Consider the following 7435-nt stretch of genomic DNA (forward strand, 5'->3'; position numbering starts at 1 on the left):
AATTTAAAATAAAAACTTTTTTAAAAAAAGCCAGAGGCAAAAAATACAAGGGTTTGCTCAACTGCAGCTAGTTTTTATTTTTCTTCCAAAATACAATTCACAAAGTATTTTGAGACTGATTTTGTTATTCCTGTGGGAAAAATGGCTAAGCTCCAGCAGATTTTCATGAGCTAAGAAAATGTTTCCCTCTCATTTTATCTCCCCCTGGTCTCCTCACAAGGTTTGCCAATCAGTGTCAACACAGAGGTGGTGGTTTCAATATTCTGTGTCATTAGGTGCCTGCAGAGCGCTTACAACGCCTCGGCTTCATGCAGGGCCAGACAGCCACAAGGGCATGGGATAGGGTTGTGCGGCCACAGGAGTAGCCATGTCACGTAATGTAGGAACATCTGTTTGCTGGAGACATTGCTAACAGGGCAAAGGGACCACAGTCCCCTGAGCTTCTACCACTAATAAAACTGCATGTGGAGTGAAGCAAGACTTACGGTTTGGCCTCAGTTTGGCACTAGTTGGGGATACCAGCTTTTCTGATACTCTATTATCCAGTCCCCCACAAAGTCTAAGTAGTTTAATCTCCAAGTACAGAATCTGCTTTCTCAGGTAGATCAACATAACTAAGCTCACTTTTTGCTTTGCTAATAATATTCTTATTATTAAAATTATTATTAAAGATTCCTGGAATCTTACATGTCATGTGTTGTCCACAAATATTAGGCATCCCCCCACCCATCCCTTCCATATTTCGACTTCATTTGCTGCTATGACAAAGATATCCTTTAATGAATCTTAATGACTCATCTCAAATGTTTTCTGAATTCTGATAAGTGCTAGATGGGATGACTAATAGACTACACGTAACATCGAGACAACATGAGCAATTCAGTATTTGTTTAAGCCATATTAGTTACTGATAACAGTCATAGGCATTGCACCTGCCCCACTGTAAAAAAAAAAGAAGAAAAAAAAAAGACAAATAGAGCAACTGCTGCTTATATTTGTATAAAGTAAATTTATCTTGTCAGTGTTCCAGCRAATGTATGTTGTGGCTGTTATAAAGCTTCCCTCTCTTGTAAAAATGACTAATTTGACATTATGCCTCTGGGGAAGTAAAAGCAAAAATGCAGCCAACTTGGCTAAGATGGAGCAGTGTTTCACAGTAAAGATGTCTACTAATCAAAGGCAGGCAGTTTTCCAAGTCTACTAGCATATTCAACAGTGGACACAACAATGTATATATAACCACTCATAACTAAAGCTGGTATTGCCTTTCCTTTTCCTGTTTCTGTGAGATTTGATTTAAATCTTTGAGATACAGTGGCCTGAACAGTCTTCCATTAGAAAAGCAGAGCATCAAAATGGGATCTAAGTTTTGCATAGACTTTATGCTAGTTAAGATTACTCAGTAGATGACTCTTTCCACTTGGAAGCCTCAGGCTGAGATCCTGAACATAGAGTGGTTTGAATCACTCTGACTACAGTGGTCTATGAATGAATTTCTGCATATGTCAAAAAAGAGGCCAACAGCTTCTCCCATGTTCTTGGTACTGAAAATTGCATGTCCTGTGGGTCCCAACAGGTAGCACTTTCCAGGATCTGATCCATGAATTTCAATACGCTGTGTAGCATAGATATCTTTCTTACTCACTTGACCGCAATAAGACTCACCACTGCTCTTTACGTAAGGATGTGCATATGCACTAAGCACGCTGTAAGAGGGCATATGGATGAAATCRTAACATTTTCTTGCCCAGAGAGAAACAATTAGATATGACCCTATGTTCACTTCCTTGTTCCACAAATTCTGCTACCACCTAGCTCTTGACTTTTACTGCACTCTACACAAATATAAGGCAATGAAGTAAAAGAAGTGGATCATGCAAGAAAAAGGGAAATTGCTGCAGAACATARAGAACGAGAATGAAGTAAATAAGGGAATAGGAAAAATAAAAGATCAGCAAACTATGGTGGGGTTTGCGTACTCACAGATATATATGTTGCTATATGAAAGAATTCTTATGTCATTGTTTCAAAAATATATCCAATATATCTCCAATATATCCAGTGCTTGCACAGACAGTCTGTACTTAAAAAAGYACAGCAGCAATAGCAGCAGCAACAAACAAGCTTCCTAGTAATGCCCTCTCCATTTTGGACTGCAGAGCATCATTACCAATGTATCTAGGGCTAACGTAACTTTTTAAAATTCGTGACAACTTACCAACTGCTAGCATGTGACTTTCACAGCCATAGAAAACAATGCAAAAATACACTTTTTACTAATGCCTTCATTGATGGGTGAGCAAATATGGTTATGAAGACCACACCAGAGTTATACATGACTTCAACATGAGAATTAAAAGTCTGCACACAAGAAAGGTAATTTATTACATGAAATCAGCAGTACATGAAATGCAAAAAATAAAAGAAAAGACTGTTAGTAAAGGAAGCTGAAGTGTACCTTTTTGAACATAAAGTCATCCAAAAACTATTACTAAATATTCTCTACAGTTTCTGAACACACTTGGCCTTWAAAAAAAAATAAAAAACATGAATAACATGTGCTTTTTATTTCATGTCTCAAACTGCATCAAATGAATTAAATGTACCCAAAATGGTATGAGCAATCTCTTAAGCACTGCTTAGGCTGAATAGTTTAACGACTAATCTGCTGCTTTAATGTGGAGAGTAAAGGTTTAGTTTTTCCAATCATATGATACATTAAATAACAGAATTCATGTGTTAGGCATCTCTCCCTGTCCATTGACAACATTATTTGAGGCATGCTCATAACATTTTCACTTGATTAAAAAATTAGAAGCTTAAGAACCTTGAATGTTTATGTTACTGAGCTGGCAGTTTGCATAATATCATTCAATTTTATGCAACACGGATGAAATATAGTGATTTTTTTTATTGTTCAAATGTGCTGACACAACTTTGACAAAGTATTTTTTTTCTTTAGAGTAATTATTAATGTTGGTTTGCATGTGTTGTGAATAATGACACACACAAATAACTTGCTGTGCTTTATGACTCACTGAAATGCCTTCACAGAAATGATCATGGTCAAATTTTGTTCACCAAATACTGTGGGGTGAACTTTTTGTTGGGGATGGTTGGTGTTGTTTTATTTTAAGTCTCCTCCTTACCAAGCAAGGAATATACATCTGAGTTAAAGATTATTTGTATATACTTTCAAGAAAGATAGACCACCCTTTCCCCAGCGCTGTATAAATATTTTCGTTTAGTTGCGTTTGAATCGTGGAGTCAATGAGTTTCATCCTTTGTTTCAATCATAACAGTGCGTTGTTTGAAGTTTGTTTCATACTGAGATAACTGGGCCTTTATTTTTCAAAGATGTTATTTCCCAAGACCCTTTATGCTGTGATCTTATAGACGGTCCCTACTGGAGGTTCATTGTTAATTGTCTTTTAGGGGTACAAATATACGGCCTCTTCTTTTAAACCCAAGACGACTCTGTTTATTTACAGGACGGAATGCAAATGAATTATTCAGCCAGGTTGTAGCTGGTACTGCAGGGATGTGATAGAGCGGGAGGAGGCACAGGCCTATCAACCATGCTGCATTCCTGATCACAGGCCAAGCACGTGTTCAGCTCTGTGGGCAAGGCCTACCACTCACTACAGTGGTGGGAGGAGGGATGTGTTCACCCCAGACCACAGAGGCAGCGGCACTGAGCCAACATGCAGATGAGCGCACAAGGCATATGCTGAAAGCACAACAGGGTTTTCACTCCTGTACGTCCTCGCCAGTGTCGCAAGGGAAATTCTGGAGGAGTAAGTCATATCGTCTCTGGAGCTCTGGCTGCAATGCTGCCCTTCCACATACCTTTCATCTCTTTACGTTTTAAACCTGCACATCTGTAGGATCTTCTTCCCTCTTCTTCCCTCTGTTTTGGCACCAGTCAGAATTCTGTGTGCAGCTGCTGAGTAAAGCACTTTCCTGGGATGCTCTGACAATCAACTTTTACTCTTCTCCTTCTCCCCATCTTTGCCAATGAGCTCACAAATTAGTATTGCAGCTGCTCAAGTCAGAAATCTGAAGGGGCAAATTACACCCTCAGACAATTCACCACTAGCCTAAGTGCACTACGTGATATACTTAAATACTCAAAAAATCCTAGCAAGTTCCTTCACCTTAATCTGCTGTAACCAGGGGATTCTTTTTTAGCATATTTATAAGATACCATTCCAGAGAAAGGCAACAAAATATCCAAAACCAACATCTGAACATTCACTTGTAGTCCTTTAAAACAAGGACTTTATGAGCAAGGAGGACTGAAAAAAAAGTCTTACCTGGATTATCACAGAATTCCAGCACAGTAACTTTGCAAACATTTGTTCTTTAGTCTTCATTCTTTTTCTTCCTCCTACCTTTCCAGTCAATTAGCACTAAGTACCTGAGGTTGTTCTCCCATAGTCCTGCGAAAAAGAAAGCACCAGCGGGTTCACAACAAAAATTCTCAGAAGTTTGCAGAGTGGTGCTGATATCGTAATTAATCACCAATTTATATGGACCTCCTCCTCCAGTCTCTGCGACTGACATTACAGTAAGACAAATGCATGTGCGCACAAACTAAAGCAATAGTGAGGAGGATGGGTAATTCCTAAAGAAAAACACACAGTTACACCATGCAAGAGTTTTCAATCAGAACAAAAACTGGTTCTTCTTTCTCTTTGCCTCTCCAGCTCAAAGACTTTACATTTTGACCATTAGTAGTACAGAGGGCTCAGAGAATTACAGAAAAGTCCAGGAAGGATCTTGGAGGTGGGTGGAGGGAGTCTCTCTTCCAATCTTATGTTCAAAGCAGGGCTAACTTCACGGTTAGTTCAGATTGCTCAGGCCTTTGGCCAGTTGAGTTCAAGGAATCTCCAAGGATGACTCTTCCACTCACACTGAGAATGCTTACTCCTTCTATCCAATTGGCATTTTCCCTGCTGCAGCTGAGCACCTCTAAGAAGAGTTTGGCTCCTTCTTTGCTCTTACCTCCCATTAAGCAGTTGGAGACAGCTACAACATTTTTATGTTAACAATAAGAATTATTCAATGAAATTAACAATTCGTATATAATAAGAATTACTTTGAAAATAAAAATTTTAATAGAGCAAAATACTGCCAAATTAATCATTTTGCTCTGGATTCCTGAATGTTAATTTACCAAGCAAGAAATAATTTCCAGCCTTTCATCTTATCTCTTTGACAGATGTTTCCCCTACATAAAGGGTGGCATAATTGGTTTTGTCAGTGTTATAATTAAAATCACTATCCAGCTGACATACAGTTTTTAATGGTTTCCCTTAGGATTATAACAGATGTTGCCTTATTAGATCAGGACACTCCTGCAATATGAAATGCCATCAGCACAATCAAGACTTTTCTCTCAGTCTCTCAATGTCTGCTGTCATAATTTGCCTGATAACATYTGACCATAAGGAATGAAATACAAGTCACCTTCCTAAACAGAAGAAAATGTATTATGAAGTTTGGAGTAAATACTGAGTATCTTATTCTGCAGCAATAGTTGCATGACCTGGCCTTTGCTGCAGCCAGAAATAGTAGGAAAACATAGAAGAGAGGGCCCTGATAACTGAGTCATTGACAGCCAAAGAAATTATGACTTTTTAACAGCAAAAATAATCACAGTTCAGAAACATTAAAGGGTCATTTGAAATCTGGTGGGGAACTCAGAACTAGCAGTTATTGGGCTCCTATTACAAGAAAAGTTACAACTATAGGACRTTACAACTATTAATTTGAAATGGGAATTAATTTAAATAAAACAATGTGTAAATAGCAAGCTTAAGTAACAGCTTTTTAAATGCAATTCAGGTCCCTAGCGCTCACTGAAATCTACAGAAGTTGAGGATGGAAGCAACAAGAAATKGTGGCTCCAAGCTGTTCTTTCGTTGTGGTTCTTTTCATTTACAATCAAAGACTGCATATAAAAGTTGTGGGATGGGCATTCCATGATGCAGACTGCATTTCAAGTCCTCCGAGTATCTATACCAGGATGACTGCTGGACACACTGTGGCTTCATCACTGCCAGAGCATGCAAATACATCTCAGCCYTACACACACTCAGGACAGAGCTACAAGGTCCAGTCAGGCCAAGGAGCTAGACGGCACCCTTGGATCTCCAAGCAGGATGAACGCAAAGTGTTTAGCAAGRCATTAAAAAGTCACTGTTAGGTACCAGTTACCAATATGGCAAAAGATTCAGAAAACCTAAGTGGTTCCAATAAGTGGTTAGCAGACTAAGAAAGGCAATTCATACTTCTTGACTTACAATCCAGTGTCCTTCCACCAAATCTCTCCAGYCCTCATTGGAGGAACTCATTTTGCCAAGATATTTTTAATGCAGTTACTTTATCCTTGGGTAGCTTAGGGCCCCTTGCCACTTTGCTKGGATAGCTAGATTTTTCAAGATCTGAGGAATGCCAACTCTATTTTACTGACTGTGCTGTTTGGATCTGAAATTCACATGGTGAAGCTGTTAGTGTATCTTTCGCATTGGATTTATTTACTATTAAGAAGTTCCCAAACAACTGTAAAAGATGCAACACAACAGAATTGCTGATTTTCCACAGCAGCGTCACAATTTACTTATGAAGACATACGATTCATATGGATGCCTGGATTTTACGGCTTAATTCTTCTGATCTTAGCTAATAATTAAAAATAGGCATGGAAAATGTCCAATTTGAATTATCTCCAGGATAGCCAGGGAAAAAAAATCTCTGGCTCTCTGCATGGTCTTTCTTCTCCCTGTGCTTTCCAGTAAATCATCTGGACCTCACTCATCGGTGCAGTTCTCTGCTTGTGCAAGCAAGTTAGGCTTAAACAAACTCTCTTTGCAAAAAGGAGAAGTACCTTAAGGTAATCATGCTCTTGTGTTGACAGACGGTTCAGCCRCTGCCTGTTACCTGACAGTTAGGAGCGGGCTGTGTTTACTCGAGCTATCTCCTGTTAGTGCCCTGTGCACCCCTTGAACTGGCAAGAGTCAGGCGAGGATCAGCTCAGAAAACATCGCGGGACGCCTGGGCTTCCTCACACCGCAGCATCCCTCCTCCTGCAACAGTGAAGAAGCCAGCTGGTGTCGTGAATAAGCACATGAGACTAATCAAAAGGTTGATGTACCAGGTTAGTAGAAATAGTTCCCTGGGATTAAAGCAAAAGGTCGGGGTGCTGTGGCTGCGGCCAAAGCGAGCAAGCCGAAGCTAGGCCAGCGAGGGCCTGGGGGGCTTCTCGCGCAGGTGGGCGGCTGCCGCCTCCGCTCTCCGCACGCGGCGTGGCAGGCTGGGCACCGGGCAGCACCTTCCGCGCGCGAACGAGCGACAAAACGCACAAATCACCCCGGGAACGGCAGGCCGGGCGGCCCGGCGGCCGCAGGGCCCGCCCGCAGCGGCGGCGGCG

The 7435-nt window shown here is 40.5% G+C and overlaps 1 long non-coding RNA gene across 3 annotated transcripts in view; it reads right to left on the reverse strand.

Annotated features, from left to right (window-relative positions):
• Positions 1-7150, reverse strand: part of LOC146601486 (uncharacterized) — a 75630-nt gene extending 68480 nt beyond the window's left edge. For all 3 annotated transcript variants that reach the window (XR_014895843.1, XR_014895844.1, XR_014895842.1), the window contains exons 1-2: positions 6893-7150; positions 4317-4442 (exon numbers count right to left, since the gene is read on the reverse strand). This is a non-coding gene — a long non-coding RNA (uncharacterized LOC146601486). The remainder of the gene's footprint in view (positions 1-4316; positions 4443-6892) is intronic.
• Positions 7151-7435: the final 285 nt, after the last annotated feature.

Source organism: Rhea americana, unplaced genomic scaffold, assembly GCF_003343005.1.
Source record: "Rhea americana isolate MKP2758 unplaced genomic scaffold, rheAme1 scaffold_101, whole genome shotgun sequence".
Lineage (NCBI taxonomy): Eukaryota > Metazoa > Chordata > Aves > Rheiformes > Rheidae > Rhea > Rhea americana.